General features: G+C 44.1%; 1 long non-coding RNA gene across 2 annotated transcripts; it reads left to right on the top strand.

Annotated features, from left to right (window-relative positions):
- Positions 1 to 5,418: 5,418 nt before the first annotated feature.
- On the top strand, positions 5,419 to 18,999 carry LOC120322456. Of its 2 annotated transcripts, XR_003539060.2 has the most exons (4): positions 5,419 to 5,635; positions 8,154 to 15,255; positions 16,965 to 17,028; positions 18,692 to 18,999. It is a non-coding gene; the product is annotated as an uncharacterized LOC120322456 (long non-coding RNA). The 2 variants fall into 2 exon arrangements; XR_003539059.2 differs by having other exon boundaries at positions 8,154 to 17,028.
- The last annotated feature ends 255 nt before the right edge of the window (positions 19,000 to 19,254 follow it).

A 19,254-nucleotide genomic window follows, 5' to 3' on the forward strand; every position in this document is an offset into this window, starting at 1 on the left:
ACTCAAAAAATAAACCTGTGTCCACTTAATGAATATGTTATACATAATTTAGACCATTGTTTTGACTAGTTATTAGCCAACTGTACTTCTTTAGACAAGTTCCTCCAAAATAAGTGTATGTTAAAGTTAATTTCAGGCTTCTAATGCTTGCTCAGCATAAACTCCATTATTGTTTTTAGGGAATCTTTCTCAGAGGGGGGAGGAACTGCCCATAATCCCCATGTTACCTCCCCCCAGTCCTTCCTCCTCTCTGTGACTGTTTATAATGTTCCTATTTCCTGCGTGTCAACTGACACAGTCTTGCTTTTACAGTCTTGGAAGTTCATCTCTTTTCCATGTAAGGCATGTAAAATATATTTTGCATTTCTATTTGATTTAATAAATAAGATGTTTATATCTTCCTCTAATCTATTTTTTTAATGGGTGAGAAGTGTGTTTGCATAGTAAAAGCTCTGTACCTTATGCTGAATTCGTTCTGTGGTGCCTGTAATCTAAGAAGGAAAAGGTATGAGTTACTGCTCCTAGTAAATCCTGCAGGTATGGTTTCTAACTAAGATACAGTACTTCAGCATAATTTTTCTCTTTTTTTTCCATATGTTCAATCTACATGATCTACCACTGTTTTAATTTGGCTAATGGAGTTTTCAGAACGTATGTATGGCCCCGGAAGAAAGACTTCCGTGTTTGTTCAAACAAGAGGAAGTAAGAAATTGCCCATTTTGTTTGCTCCTGCCACTGTAACTCCTTTCTCTGAAGATCCTTTAGTTTTCCAATAAATTGACCTTTTGGAAGCTGCTTCCAGTGATGCAACAGAGCTGTGGCTGTCCTGAGCAGGTATCAGGCCTCTTGGTATAAGGCAGGATGCTGACACTTGTGAAAGGCTTTCTGCTGCTAAATAAATGGCTTTGCAGTCCTGAGCTGCCCCCTCTGGTAGCAAAGCAGGATGCCCAGACACTGCCAGTCATGTCTGAGAATGGGGCATCTGCTTTGTGGACTGTATTTTTAATAAAAATCTTACAGAAATAGCTGTTCTGTATATTGTATTTCCAGGGATGTGCACAGCAATTGGTGGTGTATGGTTATGTGAAGGCAATGGGCTAGACTGTGATTCCTGCACTTGAAGTCAAGTTCAACAAACGAGGTGCTCCTACAGCTGTGATGTTGACTGTCATTCTCATTGCTTGCAGGAACAGGTTTTGGCTTTCAGACTTCTCGATTCTTAAGACTGGGAGTTGGGCAGGAAACCTCACAGTCCCAAGTATAACTCTTCTGCAGCTTGTTGTGAACATGAAAAACGAGGCTTCTGTTGGGTCTTCGGGTTGGGAACCCATGAGGGTGCTAAAGATGAGAACAAAAACCTCCGATTTGCTGAGGGATCCCAGTGTTGCTGGCAGAGCCATAGGGCACAGTGGCAGTGGGCTGAGGGTCGCTTATCTGGGCAGCTGTCTGTGATGGGATCATTGTCTGTGAAACAACTGGCCTCGAAGATATCGTGGAGTGGGGCACTGCTCTTCAGTCCAAAGCAAGGAGGGAGGCTAAGCCTGGTGACTTGAGACCTATTTTGGGGTTTGGTACAGCCTTCTCACCTGGGGTAAAGGATATTAAAAAAATTTCAATTTCCTGTCTGTAAGCTGTGGATTCTTTAATGGAGGCAAAATGCCTTCATGATTGTGAAATACACAAATCATGCAGAAATTATGTCATGTAGAAAGATTCAAGGGGCTTAGGCAGTCTTGTTATTAGCTGCATGGCAGAGCCCTATCAATGCGTTTCTAATGTGTGATCCCAAAACAGTTTGATTTAGACAGCAAACTATCAGAGGCAGGACTAGAAGATACCTCAAGATGTGTTTAAGCCTGCCACCCTGCCTCATGGAAAAGTAAGGTTCCCTAACTCATTCCTGCCAGATGTTTGGCAAGATGTAGGAATGGGTTAGACAGTGATGGAAATTCCAGCCTCTCTAGGCAAACTGTTTACTTAATGATCTTCCTGTTGAAGAAACACAGCTAGACAAAAACTGCTGATACTCTGTTTAGGCCAAACCAAATGACTGGAAATGTATTAACCCATTTGCTTGCAGAAGTACAGACTGAGATAGACTGCTATATGGATATGTTGCATTCCAAGCACCTTGGGAGGACCAAATTTTGGGATTCCTTTGAAAAAAGCCCCGAGGAACAGCTTGCATCAGTTTGGTTGCACTGTATCTGTAAACAGTTGCATTCCCCAGTGATGGCAAGGCTATCTGCAGCCACTGTGCAATGGATTTATGACTGGTCTGCCCCATCTTAGGCTGGTGGCTGACATCCTTGCCCTTGCAAAGCTTATATGGTTGGTTTGTTCACAAAGACACTTTGCAAAGGCATTTAAATAAGATGTTTCTTGAGCAAGTTTGCTGTAGGAACATGCAAGTTGATCCTTAAGATTGCCAGAACTGAAAGAATTGAGATGAATTCTGTAGTGTTTTTGACCTTGGCATTAACCTCTTGCCTCCCACTGTGAATTGATAAAATTACTGCACGAACTACTGATTAGAGTACAGGGTTATCCAAATGGTTGGCATTTTAGCACTGTAGAAGACCTCCCAGTTCAGGCTGCCTATTTGTGCTTGTACAGTGTGTTCAGCACTTAAACCAAAGGCATCAGTGAGGTTGCAAAACCCTGTGGGCTTATGCTGTGACCAATTTTCCAGGACAGCAAATCGTTCCCCATGCTTCTGAAGGACGGGTAGCCTGTGTTACCGAGTACAGTTGTTTCTGTTAGCAAAGATGAGCTTTAGAATTAAGCTCAGAAACAGATTTTCCAAGCTGATTACAAACACGCACCCATTCCATGATAAAAGTCATGAGAGATGTCATTTCTGGCAGAGATGCTGAAAATAGTTCAGCATCTGTAACTCAGCCAGGCATGGGTGCAGAAGTGGCAGCTCTTTAAGGCTGCACATCAACACAATACAACTTAAGTGAGGATCTTTAAAACCACACACTCTGGAGTTGGGCCAGGCTGCATCTCCCTCTGTTCCCTGAAGAGAACAGCCCCTAAGCCCTTTTGCAATTACTATCGCTAGGACCTTTGTTCTGTCTTGCCTCCAACAGCACATTGCCCCTTGATGCTGGAGGTAATATAGGGTTATTGGTTTAATAATGGCTGTTTGGGAAGAATGCCATCTTCTAAATTAACACCACAGTTGCTTGCAGGAAGTCTCCCAGCACAGAGCAGGTCTGTTCCCATAAAATGAACATGTTGTGCCCATAAACAATAAAATCTCAAGTTGGGACTGGGTTGTGTAGACCATTAGTAATAAATGCATGAAATGTTGCTGTTCAGCTAACCAGTTCTGGGTAGTTTTGCTGCTTTACATGGTTTGTAAAAATGGATTTTAAGACCCTTTTCCCTGACACCATCCTGCATCGTCTCTAGACCCAATGTTGCGGGCCTGGGGCAGGCTGGCTTACCCCAGAGGGTGTTGCTGGAGCTGTCCTGGCAAAGCTGGGGTGGGAGAAGGTCTGGCAGCTATGCCAGCACCTCACGGAGGCTGGAGGCTCCCCTCTTCTGAGGAAGCCAGAATTCTTTCGCTCCTCCTGAGGCATCATCTATGGGAGATACCATACAAGAGTGTGTCCTGGACCACAAAATAAAGGTAATACTGTTGAATGAAACCTATTGCCATGTCATGTGTCTGAAAGGTGGGGATCGTGATAATAGGAGGAAATGCAGAATCAGAGAAAAAAAAGGTAATAAATGGACCTGAGGGGAGGTAGAGAAAAAAAAGGTAATAAATGGACCTGAGGGGAGGTAGAAATTTCAGAAGTTTTAGGACGATAGTGTAAAATCTGGAGTGTAAGTTACGTGTGCTTCTGACTAGAGCCAAGTTCAAACCTTCAGGTTTGAACCTTGGCCTTTTGAGCTCGGCTTTTCCTTTTTTTTTTTCTTTACTTTTGTCCCCTTTGCTTCTCAGAGAGGGCCTTAGGGTGCCTGTGCAGCTGCTGCTTACATGCTCTCCTTCCCCTCTTGCTCCTGTGCAAGTATCCATGATAGCTCATCCCTGCAGAACTATTAACACTTATCCCAGCACAGCCATACCTGGAACTGCACCCCTGCTCTGGCTGCATGCCCGACAGTGCTCTGCAGAGAAAGCCTGGGCACTGTCGAGGGCTGGAGTCTAATCTTGGAACTGCAGCTTCCCCTTGTGAAGGGATTCTCCCTCCTCTGGCTGGCAGGTGATACCCAAGTGGGTATCAGCCAGCACAGGGAGGCTTGAAGTTCCCTTCCAGCTGCCTGAAAATGCTGGGGCTAGTGGGGTCCTGCCCACTTTCAGCTCTCGCACATCCTGATGAAACCATATTTTTCCTGCAGCCCTCCAGGGAAAGGGTTTCCATAACGTCCTTAAGTTGTAATTTCCATAGGCATCCTCATGGCTCCTGTAGTTCTGTGTCCTAAGAGCCTTCCCTATCTTTGTTGTAAATTGGGTTGTGTGTTTTTTACCCTGTTCACAGAGGATGCAGAGAACACCTGATGATTGTCACAGCTGCCTTCTGCAGTGGGTGCTGCTTCTCCACCCCTTTCATTTTTTTCTCTGCCTTGGGTTAAACCCCTTCCTTCAGCCTTTCACCACGTGTTGTTTGGGTGTGTTTATTATCCCCGTAACTCTTGTTACTCTCTTCTCAATCCTTTCAGTTTACCAAGTTTGGTGATTGGTCTCCAAGCCCTCCAGTCTCTTAGCTATCCTGAGAGTTTTATTCTGGACTTCTGCACTGCTGCAAGGATGTCTTGTGGATGTAAAATGCCAGGCAAGTGGAGACTCTGAGTATGTACCCAGGTCTGTAGGGCTGTAATGCACGACAGAGCTGGAAACCGAATGCCCTTCAGGGCCTCGGGTTTTAACCTATTGAAATTGTGAAATGTGTTTAACAAAAGGGAAAGACCAGCTGGATTGTAAATTGATCACTGTCAATACTGGTTTGTGTATTTGAGACCTAAGAAAATGCCAGCATGATCTGACCCAGGAGAATGAAATAGGTTTCTAGCTGTCTTTGTATTAAAATCTTGTTAAGTAAATTGGCTTTAAAATTGTGTGTGGAAGCGCTGTCCCTGCAAGTCAGTACTAGTGTGGTTGAATAATTCACTGGGTACTTGGGAATATTCCTCAGACCTGCAGAGGTGTTTATGGCTGAGGACATGTCCCTCTCACCACAAATTTCAGCCTTCACCCAGAGCATGGGTGTTTACCCCAGGTGCTGGTGATCTGAAATCCCAGTGATCTAGTGCCATCTCTGCCAGACAGAGGTCAGCTCCAGGAGTCCACACAGGCACTGCACAAAGGAGCCTTAGCATGTCCTCTCATGGGGACCTTCTCTTCTTTCAGTTTAGGACCAGTAAAGCTGACAGGCTGCAATTTTGAACTAGAACTCTACAGAAGAGGCCTTAATTAAGTAATTTTTCTGAAGTAATTAAATGACTGTAAAATCATCATATAGATAGCAGTGCTGCACCATAGTTTGAAACCTGACTTTCTCCTCCCCATCAGGAAATCAAGAGAATCTTGGCCACCCCTATCCCGGCACAGCAGTTATGTTCCTAGCCAGGGGGTCTCTGTAGGAGTTGCCCCACAGAAGAATTACACCCGCTGCGCAAGGTAAGCATATCTTCAGAGGAAGGCAGTCAGGGTTACTGTCCCAGGTAAAGGTCCTTGTGCCTCTGGAGCTTTGTTTATGTTTGTTCTTGCACTGATCATCCCTAGCAACATGTTTAACTCTGAATATATTTGTTTAATTAAATGCTTTTAACATTTTTTATGGGGCCTCTAGTTGTTGAGTCCCCCAGAGGAGCTCGGCAGCAGACAGCATGGGTTGTGAAACACTGGTGAACAGCCTGGATGGGACACAGGGTCTGAAAATGAGCATTTTAGCTTTACGTTCTGCTGCTCTCTCCTCACCAGACTGAGAAAGGGCTGGCATGGAGGAGACCTTAGAGATCTAGTATCACTGTGGTTTTGTTATGTGGCAATCAATGCTCCTGACAGACTGAACGGCTGCTGCTATTATTAGCACAGTGTTGGTGGGGTGATTAGCTCTGTGCAAGACTTGAGTTTAAAGAAGCTTAAAGGATGAATAGACAGATGCAAACTGGACTAGGCACTGGATATTATAAAACTATACCAGTTCTATGTGATGTGGAAAAAGGTGTGTAGATGCTGATTCTCCACTTGTTATCCTGCTGGCCACAGCATTTCTAGTGCTTAACAGCTAATGGGCTGCAGTGTGAGCTGCTGCTCCTCAGTGTATGAAGGTGGAGCAGGCTGGGTGCCCAGGAGGGGTTCCCCATGCTGAGATGTGCAGTGGGGTGGGCAGGTTTACAAGGACTTGGGGTAAAGAAGTCACTGCCTGCAGGGCTGGCTCTGTTCCTGTCAGTAGCTGTGAAGGACAATTTTGCAGGAGAAAAACAACTCTAAACACTTGTTTCAGTCCAAAAGTATTTTGGTGTGGTGCAGTTTAGGAAGTTTGCAGCTGTGAAACTCCTTGCTACAGGATATTGGGGATGCTGTTAGTTTTCATAATCTGAAGAGGATGCAAAGGGAGTTCATGGGAGAGAAGATCAGGGAGAATTAGCAAATACAAGGAAACTACTTCTTCTGTGGTATGGCCCTGGCTTTTGTCCTGATTTTCCTATGATCTGCAGCACCTCCTTTGGCTGCCGTGAAGAAGGAATGTTCTCCCACAAAATGCCCTGGTGGAGAGCAAACGGCCGCTATGTGCTGTGCAAGCCTCCCTCCTCCCCTCAGGAGGCACCACAACCACAGCACCTGCTGACGCCCCAGAGCACACAGCATGGCTGCTAGCCTTGGGCATGGCTTCACTTCCTCCATAGGGCACCTTTATTACAGACTGCTTGGGATAACTTTCTGTGACAGAAAAACCAAATTCTCTGTCCTTCTCTGCCTTGTTTTTATTCGTCCTTCAGAGCACATGCCCACTTCGTTTTTCCAGGCAGACCTGCATTGTTGTCTGGGCACAGAGGCACCATCTGCTCAAAGGGGACAGGCATTACTCCTTGGTGTAAGCTATAGCCTTTGATAGATATTTCTTTGATTGTGTCACACAAACAGACCCAAATCATGGTATGTGCCCCAGCCACTCATCTTTGCCCTCTTTAGGGGCTTCTCACTGGCAGCGACCCCTCTCCTTCCTGCCATGTGCAGGATGCCCCGTCGTTTGCTAGTTCCTGAGTGGTCTGAGCTTGTACAGCCTTGTGGCTCCTTGTACAGCCCTTGTGCAGAAGACAAGGATGGGGCTTCAGGCACTGCTGGCAGAGGATACTTGAGTCCCACTCCTGCTCACACAGGGGGAGAAGGGACTGCCAGATACCACCATCCTCCCTGATTTGTGCTAAAGACAGGCATGTACCTCTGGTCTGACACGTGGAGGAGAGGAAGGGATGGATGTCTGGTGCTTGACTTTTGCTGGATTTTGTGTCTCTCCAAAGCACTGTCCAAAAGAGGACCCTGATGGGGCTCTTCCACTTCCTCTGCATGCTAGGAGTTGCTGGGGGATGTGCTGATTTCGGGGCAGGGCAAGCCAAGCATTTTGGAGCTCTTTGGAGCTGACTTATAAATGCAAAGCTTTTTTTCAGACTGAGTACATAGAGCAAGACCCTTGCTGTCTCCTGGAGCAGTCACCACATTTGGAAATGCAGGTTTGTTTCCTTCTATGAGGTCTCACACAAAAACAGTCACTAAGTGGCTGTCAAAGGCCGAGGTGGTGGAAATTTCCTGCTTCTAGTATTGCAGAGTCGAAGTGAGGCACAGCTTGGGAGATTAATGCGATGATTATGAGGAGTTTGGAACGGGTCCTAACGCATCACAAAAAGCAAAGAAATCCTGCAGTTCAATGTGCTGACTGTTCACAGGGCTGTTCTGCCTCTTCACCGCTCACCTCCTGAAGCTCTGTCGTTAAAAAGAGTATGGTTAAATGAGCTCCAGTGAAACAATCCTCTAAAAAACTCTGGTTGTTGCTCAGAGCTTGATCACTAGCTGGGGTAGAGATGAACTGCTCCTGCCCTAATCCCCCTTAAAGAATGTTTTTCTGTTACCAAAATGTTTGTTGTGAATTCTTTTGGCTTCACATCCAAAATGATTAAAAACTTGTTTTTTCCAGATGCTTCTTTTGAAAACTGCTCACTCCATTTGGAGTGGTCTTTTATACATTTCTGAATCTAAATTATTTCCCTGGAAGAAACTACACACTGTCCTGGAGCTTCTGAAATTAATCACTCAGGTAAACACTTCCTTCTTTTTTGCTGCCAGTTTGGAACAGAAAAAATTCTGCGTAAATCTTTCCTCCCTAATAAAATCTAGTGCAAAACCTCCGTTCATCTGAAGGATTCTACTGCAGCACCCTATCAGTATGTGGAGACTGTTTTCATCCTGAAAAGATTTTACTGTGCCTTTATGCTAACTTCATCAGAAAAAAAGCACCCTCTAAAATTCAGGGCCATTTTGGAGATGCTGCTGTCCTACATTAACTAATTTGCTGTTTTATTGAAACCACAAACTTGTGGGGAACAATTCTGTGCCAGACCTTTTCAATGGGCTGGTTGTGCTCAGGTAAGCGCTCAGTACTGCAAAAGTTGCACAATCCAGCCCTTCACCTTGTGTGAGAATATCCTTTTACAAGCTCTAAGATCAGAAGTGCCTGCAATATTTTTACTTCATTGCAGTTCTCTTTAGCAATGAAGGACTGTGTGTGTGAGATGTTTATTGGGCAAACACCATGGCTTCAAACTCCTGCAAGTGAAACTGCCTTTATTGATTTTCACTGTCCCAGGCATGCCAAAAGAAAATACATACACCAAATGAGGATCTTCAGATGCCATTTGGGGATAAATGTTTACAAAGACATGACTTACAGACAAAGAAACATGCTCCTGGCTGAAAAAAAGTTTCCAAGCTTTATGTTGTCTCTGTATTTGCTGATCTGGTTCAGCCAAGGAAATAGCAGTGAGTGCCTGGCTGGTCAGCCGTGCCTTGGTACCTGGATCCAGAATTGGGCAGGGAGCAGACATATGGCTGAGGAAGCAGGTCACTCCTTTTGTCTGCTCTGTGTATTTTGCTGAAGCCTCAAGAGGAGAGCCAGACGGTGATATTCATTCCAGTGGCACTGAGCAGCGGACACTAGCCTGCTGGGAAAAGATCCAACACCATCAATTCATTTTCATTTCCCATGAATGGTGAGAGTATTGATTTAATCCAAGGGTTAGAATTGACAACGCCATATCCATGCTTGCTGATATATAGCTTTGCTTTCCTTGTGACTTAGAGCATTTGGGAAGTGGCTTTAAATGAACAGCTTTTGTGTCTTCTTCCAGGAAGGAACTGGTGAAGGTTCATGGAGACATGGGTGCTCTGGCACAGCCCTCATGAGGCTGGATGGATCCTGGGCAGATGGGACATTACTTTGGTTGTTGTGGTCAGCCTACAAATTTCTTTAATTTGCTGAAGGAATCGGGCCTTACAGGGCTATAGGGCTTCATAAACAACTTTAATTTTCTCTTTCCCTATCCTGACTCAGATCCTCAGGTGAAGAAGATGTGAAGCTTTGATTCAAAACTCCACATCCTACAGTTGATGTCTTAGGTGACCGTGTCCCACATTTAACAGCAAGTTAATTTGGTTTCTGTATTTTAAAAAAATACATGGAGGTCTCCGACCTTTTCACTTGAGTTAAACATATATGCAAAGGCAGTGGAGGGTGGTGTTGCAGTGCTGCCTTTAATTTGGCTGGTCTGACCAGCAGTGTCATGGATGTCAGCAAGAGGTCTTGAGACTCTCGACTTCAAATGTTTGTAAAAATACCTTTCCTAATGTTGCTGGCACAGCCCTGACTGCACACACAGGAACCCCACCTTCAGTTGCTGGTAGGTGGCTCTGATTCCCTATGCTTTTCGTGCCAAGGGATTTTGCAATTTTTTTTGTGTAACTTGGATGGAAAATGGTATTTCAGTGTTTTTTCTGTGACTGCTGCTTTTACTCTCCTTCCCCTGATATATATCTTGGAGAGTTTATACATCTTAATGAAATTATGCAAAGGGGAGGTGGTGCCCAGAGGAAAGGAGAAAGTGGAAAAATTATATAAGCTTCCAGAAATAACATGGAAACCAATTTTTTTCTGTAGTACTGAAATCCTGTTCTAGATGACTAAATTAAAAGTGTTTGTAGTAATACACTGAAGAGACAATGTAAGTGTACAAGTGTCTGCTAGGAACACCCACCTGAATGGGATTCCACCTGTACAAGCACTGCCACCAGAGAGTTTTGCTGGCATAGCTGGGGGTTTTTTAGGGGACAGGCACTGGGATGGCCCCTTTCAAATGCCATCTGATGAATCACAGTTTTCTGAGGTGGTTGTGGAGCAATCTTTGGCTCCGCACATGAATTCCACTGAACAAGAGCAACGCAGGAAAAATTTCTTGTACATCATACGAGGCTAAAGCTGGAGCCAGTCTAGCCCATGTCTGTTCCCAGGGCAGCCAACTTACACGTGGTCTCTGACCCGCACCTAGCTGGAACTGGCTTTTGTATGCATGTGTGAGCTGGGCAACCAGAGTGCTTGGTGCCAGTGTGAGGCTTTGCCTCCAGTATATCCTTTTCCAAAGCCTGGTATTTTGCGTGCAGGAATGTGGCAGGGGGCAAGGCAAGCTGATTGCTTTGTGGAATGTTAGTCCTGGTGGCCTGGGTCTCTGGGCCTAACATTATGCTAGATGTATATGTTTGCATTTATTATTGCCTCTCATGAAAAATACATAAGTAGATATCTCTCACTCTGTAGCTTTCTGTTAGTTTGCCTGTAGTTGTTGTAGTCATAACTGGGAAGGGACAAGGAAAAAGGGAGAGGTGTATCTCAGCCACAGGGCAGATCTGGGTCAGAGCCCAGAATAAACTCAGTTCACCAGTACCCATAGCTCGAGGTAACTGGGCTGGGTGGAAATTGTTGACAGGAGGGGGAAATGTATGCATTTCCTTTTTGTTTGAATCGTGATTTGCCCTTTCTGTCCCAGATTGCATAACATACATCACTTAGAAGGTTAAAATACAAGTCTTCGTGACTCACTCCCAGAGCTACCTAAAATACTTTTGGGATTTGTGCAGTGGTGAAGGGGGTGAATCTAATAACCTTGTAGAAGTTGAGGTTACATGTCCCTTGGTAGCAAAAAAAGGTGAAAAAAACCTGCCTTTGAATCCCCCATCACCACAATACTCACTCCTGCCCTTTCTCAGAAGTTCCTTTCAGGAGAGCTGATTCAGCTGTTTGTGTGGCTGCACATAAACTGGATGAAAGAATGAGATTTTGAAAAGCCCTCAAAAAGGGAGGGGTTGTGAACCTGTGCAGAAAACACATGTTGTGCATCCATATTAAGATCTATAGTTGTGCTTAGATGAGGTTATCTGCACTTAAAGTGCTTCTGGATTGGGACCACAGATGATGAGGCTTGCTGGAATCACGTGCCCAAGAAGTATATGACCTTGGAGCACAGAGCTGAGTGAAAGCCATGTTTCACTAGGATTTTTGAGAGGCAGCCAGCACTGTTTTCAAAGTGCTCTCAAGTATTGTGGAGGAAATGTTGACAGATACTGCAATACTCACACTGATGAATATGCTCAGGCTGCACTGAGCATCTCTACATTTGTGCCAGGACTTGAGACCCAGCATAACAAGTGCAATACAAGAGGAGGAGGAAGGAAAAGCTGATAGTGGGCAGATGCTTTCTGTCATTTTCTGGATGAGCTGCTTTGGCCTCAGCGGAAGAAGCTGTCCCCAGGCAGGCAGAGCTGCTCTGTGGAGCGGAGCAGGCAGAGTTACCAGGGCACAAGTCATTTTTCAGACCACAGAGTGAAGTTTCTTTCCCAGGGCAGAGCTGGGGGCATCACTGTCAAGGCACGAATCTCCCTGATACCCTGGAGCTGCTGCCCTGATGGCTGACACATGTGGGAGGGTGTGGGGGGTGGCACAGCACCCACCTTTTGCAGTTACTAAGCTTACGTGGTCTCCAGACCAAGGCTCCAAAGTGAGTTTACCAGCACAATTATTGAGCTAACAGAGTGTGTAATCATCAGATGTTTCACAGAAATCAGAATGTTTGGAGGCTCCTCATTGCAGATTAAGTCAAAGCACAACAAGTGGAAAGCACAGAGAATAATTATTTTCAGCATTAAATTTTCAGATCACACTACATGCAAAAACTTGATTCAGAAACATGTGCAGCATATGTAGGTTTTATGAGCCTTGAACAGTAAAGAGTTTGCTGAAATTTCTATCATTCTTGAAGTGCATGGGAAGTAGCATGCATGCAGTGAGAAAGAAGCTGTATCTGTTTTCTTCTCTTACACATTTTAAAGGGTTTTGTATATGTTCCTTGTTTTCATAAAACTATGCAGTGATTCCCCTATAAAATGTCAGTAACCTGGAAACAAACTGTGACATGAAAGTTTGACTGTGTTCCATGATGTACACATTGTATCATAAACACAACAAAAACACATGGCAATTTTCCCTTCCTGCACATTGGGAAAATTTCTTCTGCAGACTAGCTTCTTCAGTAATACTCACCAACATAGCACAACTTAAGGAACAAAATGCTGAGCACTCTCATGGCAGGATATATTGGGCCACGTGGAAATTTTTCCTGGAATGAACTACTTTGGAAACACAGAAAAAAATATGTGAAATGTTATGTCAAATCATATGTTGACATTCTGGTGATTCTGTCACGAGTCTTGTAACAGGGTTTGCTGTACACCTCTGCAGTTTGATTCTAGAGAGCCTGGAAACCTGAGCTATAAGTAACAATAAAAACAATAAATTAAAAATGAGAAAAATATTGCTCAATCACACTGAAAAGTGTAAAAATAAAGCACAAGAGCAAAGACTCAGAAAAAGTGGCCTCCAAGTGCAAATATATATACCCTCAACCTTTTTTTTTTCCTCCTCTCTTTTTAAACTTATTTTCAAACTCTGTGTGACTTCACGGCAGTTTTGAGGCAGAAGGCACAGGAGCATGGGCAGCCTCATACCTCTGTGACCAGATCCTGTAGGAAACCCATATCCAAGCTTACTGCAGCATGAAAGAAAAGGAGGCATGCCCTCTTCTACCCATTTCCCTACAAAAGCAGTAACAAATACTTTACCATGTCCCACTAACTGTACAGAGAGAAAATGTCAGAGTGTACACAGCAGCCTGCTGTATGTTTTCTTCTGCTTCTGTGGCAGGGATGAGTTTTCTGTTTCTGAAGAACCCCCCTCATGGTGTATTGCCTGGAGTAGGTCCCTTCCCATCTGGGGTGCTCCTCTTCAGACTTCTCTTTTTCTTTCTGTAGCAAGCCCAAGGACTTGTCTCTACAAACCATAGCCATAAGAGGACTAGAGACCAAGATCTTTGGTCTTAGAACCACAGAATCATTAGGGTTGCAAGGGACCTCTGGAGATCATCTAGTCCAACCCCCTGCCTGCCTAGTGTGGGAATTAGAGCCTGGAAAAACTTTTAAAGCGAGCAGGTTATACAGGAATGTGTCCACGTGGGTTTGGAATGTCTCCAGAGAGGGAGACTCCATGACCTCCCTGGGCAGCCTGTTCTATCCCTCTGCCACCCTCAAAATAAAGAAGTTCTTAATGTTGAGGTGGAACTGCTTGTGAAGTCTTCAGCCACCTGAGCTGTATTTTTTCCCTAGAAGGTGCTTTTTCACAACCTCTCGTTTGGCTTTCTTGTCTTCAGTCAGAGTAACAGAATTCTAGTTAATGGTGGCTTTTATTTTAAAGGGAAAGAGCAATGCAAGGAAAGTAAAGTACTTCACTGATAATTTAGTGATTACTAGAAAGTTGCTCTGCAAAGATAATTTCTGTGTCATAATGAAGCTGATATCTTCTCTCTATATCCAACCAACCAGCTACTGGCAATCATGCCAAAAACCAAACCAAAACCCGAAATGGGTTTTCTATTACCTGTACTTCAGTGTTCTACTGTGACCCAAGAGTTATGGCAATGGCTCTCTTTGGCAAGTACCCACTGCTTCTTGTGGGATGCTACCGAAGCTCCAGCAGGGCCACAGCAGGATGCAAGCTCCAGCAGGTTTGTGCTATGGCATATCTGAAAGCTTCTAGTCTTTTCTGTAAAGAGCTATATGAAGAAGTTTGTTAAGTTTGGTTGACTTTTGATCTATATTCTAAGTGGGTTTTTTCCCTGTAGTAAAGGATAACGTGATTAGTGTGTTTCTGTATTAGGATGCTTCCACTCCCTCCTTTTGAATTTTAGGGCATCTTTTATGCTTGTATTCTCAATATATACCTACAGAGGCCATAATATTTGACCTTTGGAAATCCCATGTTATGGCTCTGATTTATGCTGTGATGACAGACATAAGAGCCCACTGAAATCAGTGTGGCTCTGGATGGTTACCATGGTTCTTCTCTGAGCCTCAGATGGAAGGATCTGCTTCTATGTTAATATCTAAGAAGAAACAAAGGGAATTGGAATTCATGGTTTATAAAGAATCAATGTAATTTTCATGTTCCTACCTCACTCCCCATCATCCTAAAATGCAAAGAAAGCTAAATGTCAAGTGTTAGTGGAGATGTATGTTAAAAATTAAAATATATATTTTTTTCCACTGCTGTGAATACTGTTTTAATGGCACTGGAGAGATGTGCTGTTGCAGACAGGTGCTCCTGTAGATTTAAATACTATGTCAATCACACCTACTATGTCAATCACAGGGTTAAGAGGCAGACAGCTTTCATCAAAGGCCAGACGAACCCCTCCCAATTTAGATCAACTCCACTGCAATTAAACAGTGTTAGTGTTAGGCCTTCACAATTGTCAGTACCTGGTTGTTACCCACTGTTAGCAGCAGTTGATAGTTATTCTACAGAATTTCTTTAGGTTTTAAAAAATGCTTTAAATGAAAACATAGAGGAAAACACAGCACTTGGAAAAACGAGGAGAGGGTGTGGGTAGTTACAGTACTGAACTGCAGAAGAGCTGTATTTCATAGTAACTGTGCTGCTGTTTGTTCTTGGAAAAATCACTTATTGTTCTCTTATCCCTGTACTGCTCTGAAGAATCTACAAAAGAAACCATTAAGAAAACAAATTCAAGGAAGCAGTGGAACGTGAATTCAAGAGCAGAATGTGATTGCACAAGGAGATTCTACACCGAACTGAAACATTCATGCTTTGGATCATTGAGAACAAATGAAGTACAATACCGGTCTGTTCCCTTTCTATTCTTATGTCTCCGTTTTGTTTTACTTTCCTTAGCTTAGATTTTTTTTCCTTTTTGGAGTCCTGCAGGGAGGAAAAAGGAGCCTTTGTTTTAAAAAGTCTGAGACCAACAGTGGCCCATTGATCATAATTAAGTCTAAAATAATACGCTTTTGCTGACCTGTTTGTATTGAATCCAAAAAATTTTATGTTATACCTGCTGTAGTCTTGGTCTGCCCCCAGATTCAGTTGCTTGTTCCTGAGCTTCTGGTTCTGGGGCAATAGCTTTAAAAGCCTAAATAAACCTGTGTGTTTTCAGGGCTGCATGTTCTGTATAAGAACAAATCGATCATAATCAGATGTTGTCTTTGTCATGTACTCTCTTTTCTTTGACAGACAGCTGTCCCCATAACAACCATCTCTGTTGTCAATAACTTCCTCAGATCATGAAATGGCACACAGGATGGCGGTAGTTCTCATAGTAACACTGGGAGGTTGCATAAAAATTTTAAGTAATCTTGCCGTGATGTGCTTGGACCCAATTCAGAGCTTCCTGAAGTCTGTATGAAACTCTGCTGATTTCAACAACCATTCATCTCTTCAGGGGCTGCTTCTGACCTTTTGAATTCAGGTTTTTAACATGACAAACTACAGAGGCTTAACCCTGTGGCTCTTGGTAGTCTAGTATGCTCTAATGAGTCAATATGCTTAGTTGTAGAACAAATATGCTTCAGGAAAATAGTGGAGAGATTCACAAAAAATATGTCTTGGCATCATTATCCTATGAATGGGGAGTGTTCGGTGCCTTGGACATGCTTCTATCTGTTCTCAGCCTGGGTCTTTACAGACACCCACAACACACACGCAGGCATAGTCCCATCCAGCTCCTAAGAATGCATGCTCAGGATAAAAGCCCTTCAAGGGTCACCCAATACCTGTCTCCCAGACTGCTCATTTGACTCACCAGCTGGTCTGGTTTGGAGTTCATTACCAGATCAGATGCACAGACATAGAATAGAGAACACAATCACACGGAAGGTAGTTAAAAACGGAATTTAAAAAGAGGATAGGACAGACAGTGGCAATTAGCCATGGGGCTCAGTCACACAAACATACTGCCCAGCAGCCTGCTTACATGCAGATGGCCTTTTTTTATATCCTTGCTCCAACACACCTCAATCTTTTTAGCTCTTCCCTGATCTGCCTTTGTGCCTCCCTTCCTTGTCTTTGGCCTTTTCCCTAAACATCTTATAATAATCCTGTATCATTGTAATAGTCTCCTAATCAATCACAGTGTTTCCCTCTCAGACACTTTCTTGTAAATCCTGCTCTCCTTTATGCAATAGTCCCCTTAGGTTGTACAGCCTACCAGAGAGTTTCGATTGTTGAATTTCTCAGTAGGTTTTGCATCAGGGAAACAGCTTTGGTAGTCTTAGGGACAATTGACTCAGATGAACCCAGTTTTCTGGATTTTTGTGTTTATTTTGAATAACCATTAGCTACACTGATCACAAATCTATCTATTCTGCATTATTTACTCCCTTCAGAGCTGCTTATTCAATACCATTATCATTAAAAATCTCATTTGGCCCAACCAGATGAATCGGAATAGGGTGAGAATCCACTTAGTGCATTCCACAGCAACCCACCCTGCAGCATGCATTGAGTCCTCAAGCAGAGATTATACTTTACAGTTTTGACTGCTGTGTTTTTTAGGGCATCTGAGAACACAGGCTTGGTACTGACTTGCTACTGAGGATAGCCTTCGGATTCTGTACAGGTATATGCTATGGTTTAATCCATCAGGTTTTTTATTTCATATAGAGCTGTGCCTGTGTGTTTTCTTGCCTGGGAAAAATCTTCAAATATGTTGTATTTTTTTCTTCTTTTTTTCTTGAGAAGTGACAACATCTGTGCAGGTTATGGTGCAGTGGTGACCAGGCCCTCACAGGCTGGCCCAGGCAGATGCCCAGCAGGAGCCCCTCCAGCTGTACAACTCACAGGTGGGCCTGCGCCTGTCTCCAGGGCAGCAGGATGCTGCTCCATACAGGTCTGAGCCCATCTGCAAGGCAGTGGGATCTGGTCCTTGTGCCTGTTCACAAGCACAAGTCTGCAGATCAGGCTGTGCAGTGCCGAACAACTACTGCACAAAAGGCTGCAGAAAAGAGGGTGCTATGTTGCAAACACGAGACGCACAGCCTTGGACATTCAGGAAAATGTCTACTGCACGAATCTCATGTTCAGTGCAAGAAACTTGTCTGGTCTGCACGAGGGTGTGGGTGTAGAGGGATGGGTACACAAACAGGTCTGTGTGAGGGGTATTTGGTTTTTGAACATTTAAATCATTGCTCTGCCCAAGCATAACGTATCATTGGACAAGTTGGTGGTAAAGCCGAAGGAAAGGTTCCCTTTGGCAGGGAATAACCACTGTCTCCGCATGTATGTCTCCTCCGATGCTGGGGTGAGAAGGGAGCCGGGAGCTGCGGTTCACATTCGTTCGCAACTACTGCCATCCAGAGCTCGGGGGGCGAAACTGCTCTGCCAGGCTCAGGGTTGAGTCTGTTGCAAAACTTGGACTCTTGACCTCGGTGAATTGTTGTGGTTTTTTTTGCTTTCCTGCAATGGGGTTTTTATTACTTTTTGGATGGGGAGAAACTGTAATTTTTTGATGCCATCCTGCCAGCCACCCAAGACTCAAGGAAGCCCTATTTCCCGGGCAAAATCAAACCTCGGGAGATAGCGGCTTTGCCTACTCGTGCAGCCTGAAAGTTCACCCACAGCCTGTCCTCACAGTCATATTCCCAGGTTTTCTGTACCAGATCTGCTCATTGCCATATAATTTTTTTCCTCTCTCTTTTTGTTTCTTTTTGTCAGGGTTTTATAAAACATTAAGAAACAATAGGGAATGAAATACTTCTCCGCATGTGATCTTCACATAGGTCGTTGGGGTTTTTTTGCATGATCATGTATCTGGGCAAAGTCGTTTTCTTCTTCAAATTTTTGTTTGCATAGAGGAATAAAAGTGTTACCTTACGACTAACCTAAAATGAAAGTCTATGTTTAATGTTAGCCTGTTTCTTTCAGTGCAGCCTGTTACAGATGCCAGAATACTTTATCTCAGGATTGGTGGATCATAGAATCATGGAATCATTGAATGTTGAGGGATTGAAAGTGTAGGAAATAAATAGGACGGTTTTATTACAAGCAGGGGTTTCCATGGCTGCCTCGTGCTGGGGCACTTGGGAGCCATTTTGTTTAAAGGACTGGGGAACTATTTTGTGGTCAGGGACTAGTGGACTGCTTATGATTCTGCTTGAAGTTGCTTATTGCTGCTGCCTACTTGCTGCTACATACAGTTCTGCTTGGGGTTGCCTATTGCTCTGCTTATAGTTCTGCCTGCTTACTGCTACTTATTGTTACTTATTGTTCTGTTTGCTTTACAGTTCGAAGGTGAGCAGGGAAGAATGTAAGGTGGTGAGACCAGCCTGGGCTCACTGCCAGGGAACCATGCGGCCTGCGGCAGGGACACAACCTGGTAGGTGGATGAAGACAACCAACGGGCTGCACCAGAAAGTGAAGATTGCCTTTTAAGAAAGAAAAGAGCGAGGCCTAGCATGGGAGGAGCGAGGGAGTGGTTGTGCAAATCGAAGGGTCTTAAAGGGGCTCGTCCCTCCCAGTCAGGTGTGCTCAAACCTGGTCATGAGTTTGATGCAGCCAGCGCGCTGTTAATAAAGTTCTTTGTTTCACTTTATTTGGCCATCTTCTAAATTTTAAGTAGAGATATTTCTCACAAAAGGGACCTTAAAGATCATCCTGTCCCAGCTCCCCCTGCCATGGGCATGGACATCCCCCACTAGACAAGGTTGCTCAAGGCCTTACATGTTCTGGCCTTGAGCACTGCCAGGGATGGGACATCCACCACGTCCATAGGCAACTTGTTCCAGTGCCTCACCACCCTCACAGTAAAGACTTTCTTCCTTAAACTGATATTGTTATGTTCATTGAA

The sequence above is a fragment of the Pipra filicauda genome, unplaced genomic scaffold (assembly GCF_003945595.2).
Source record: "Pipra filicauda isolate LSUMZ 115617 unplaced genomic scaffold, ASM394559v2 scaffold112_size3218982_pilon, whole genome shotgun sequence".
Taxonomy (NCBI): domain Eukaryota; kingdom Metazoa; phylum Chordata; class Aves; order Passeriformes; family Pipridae; genus Pipra; species Pipra filicauda.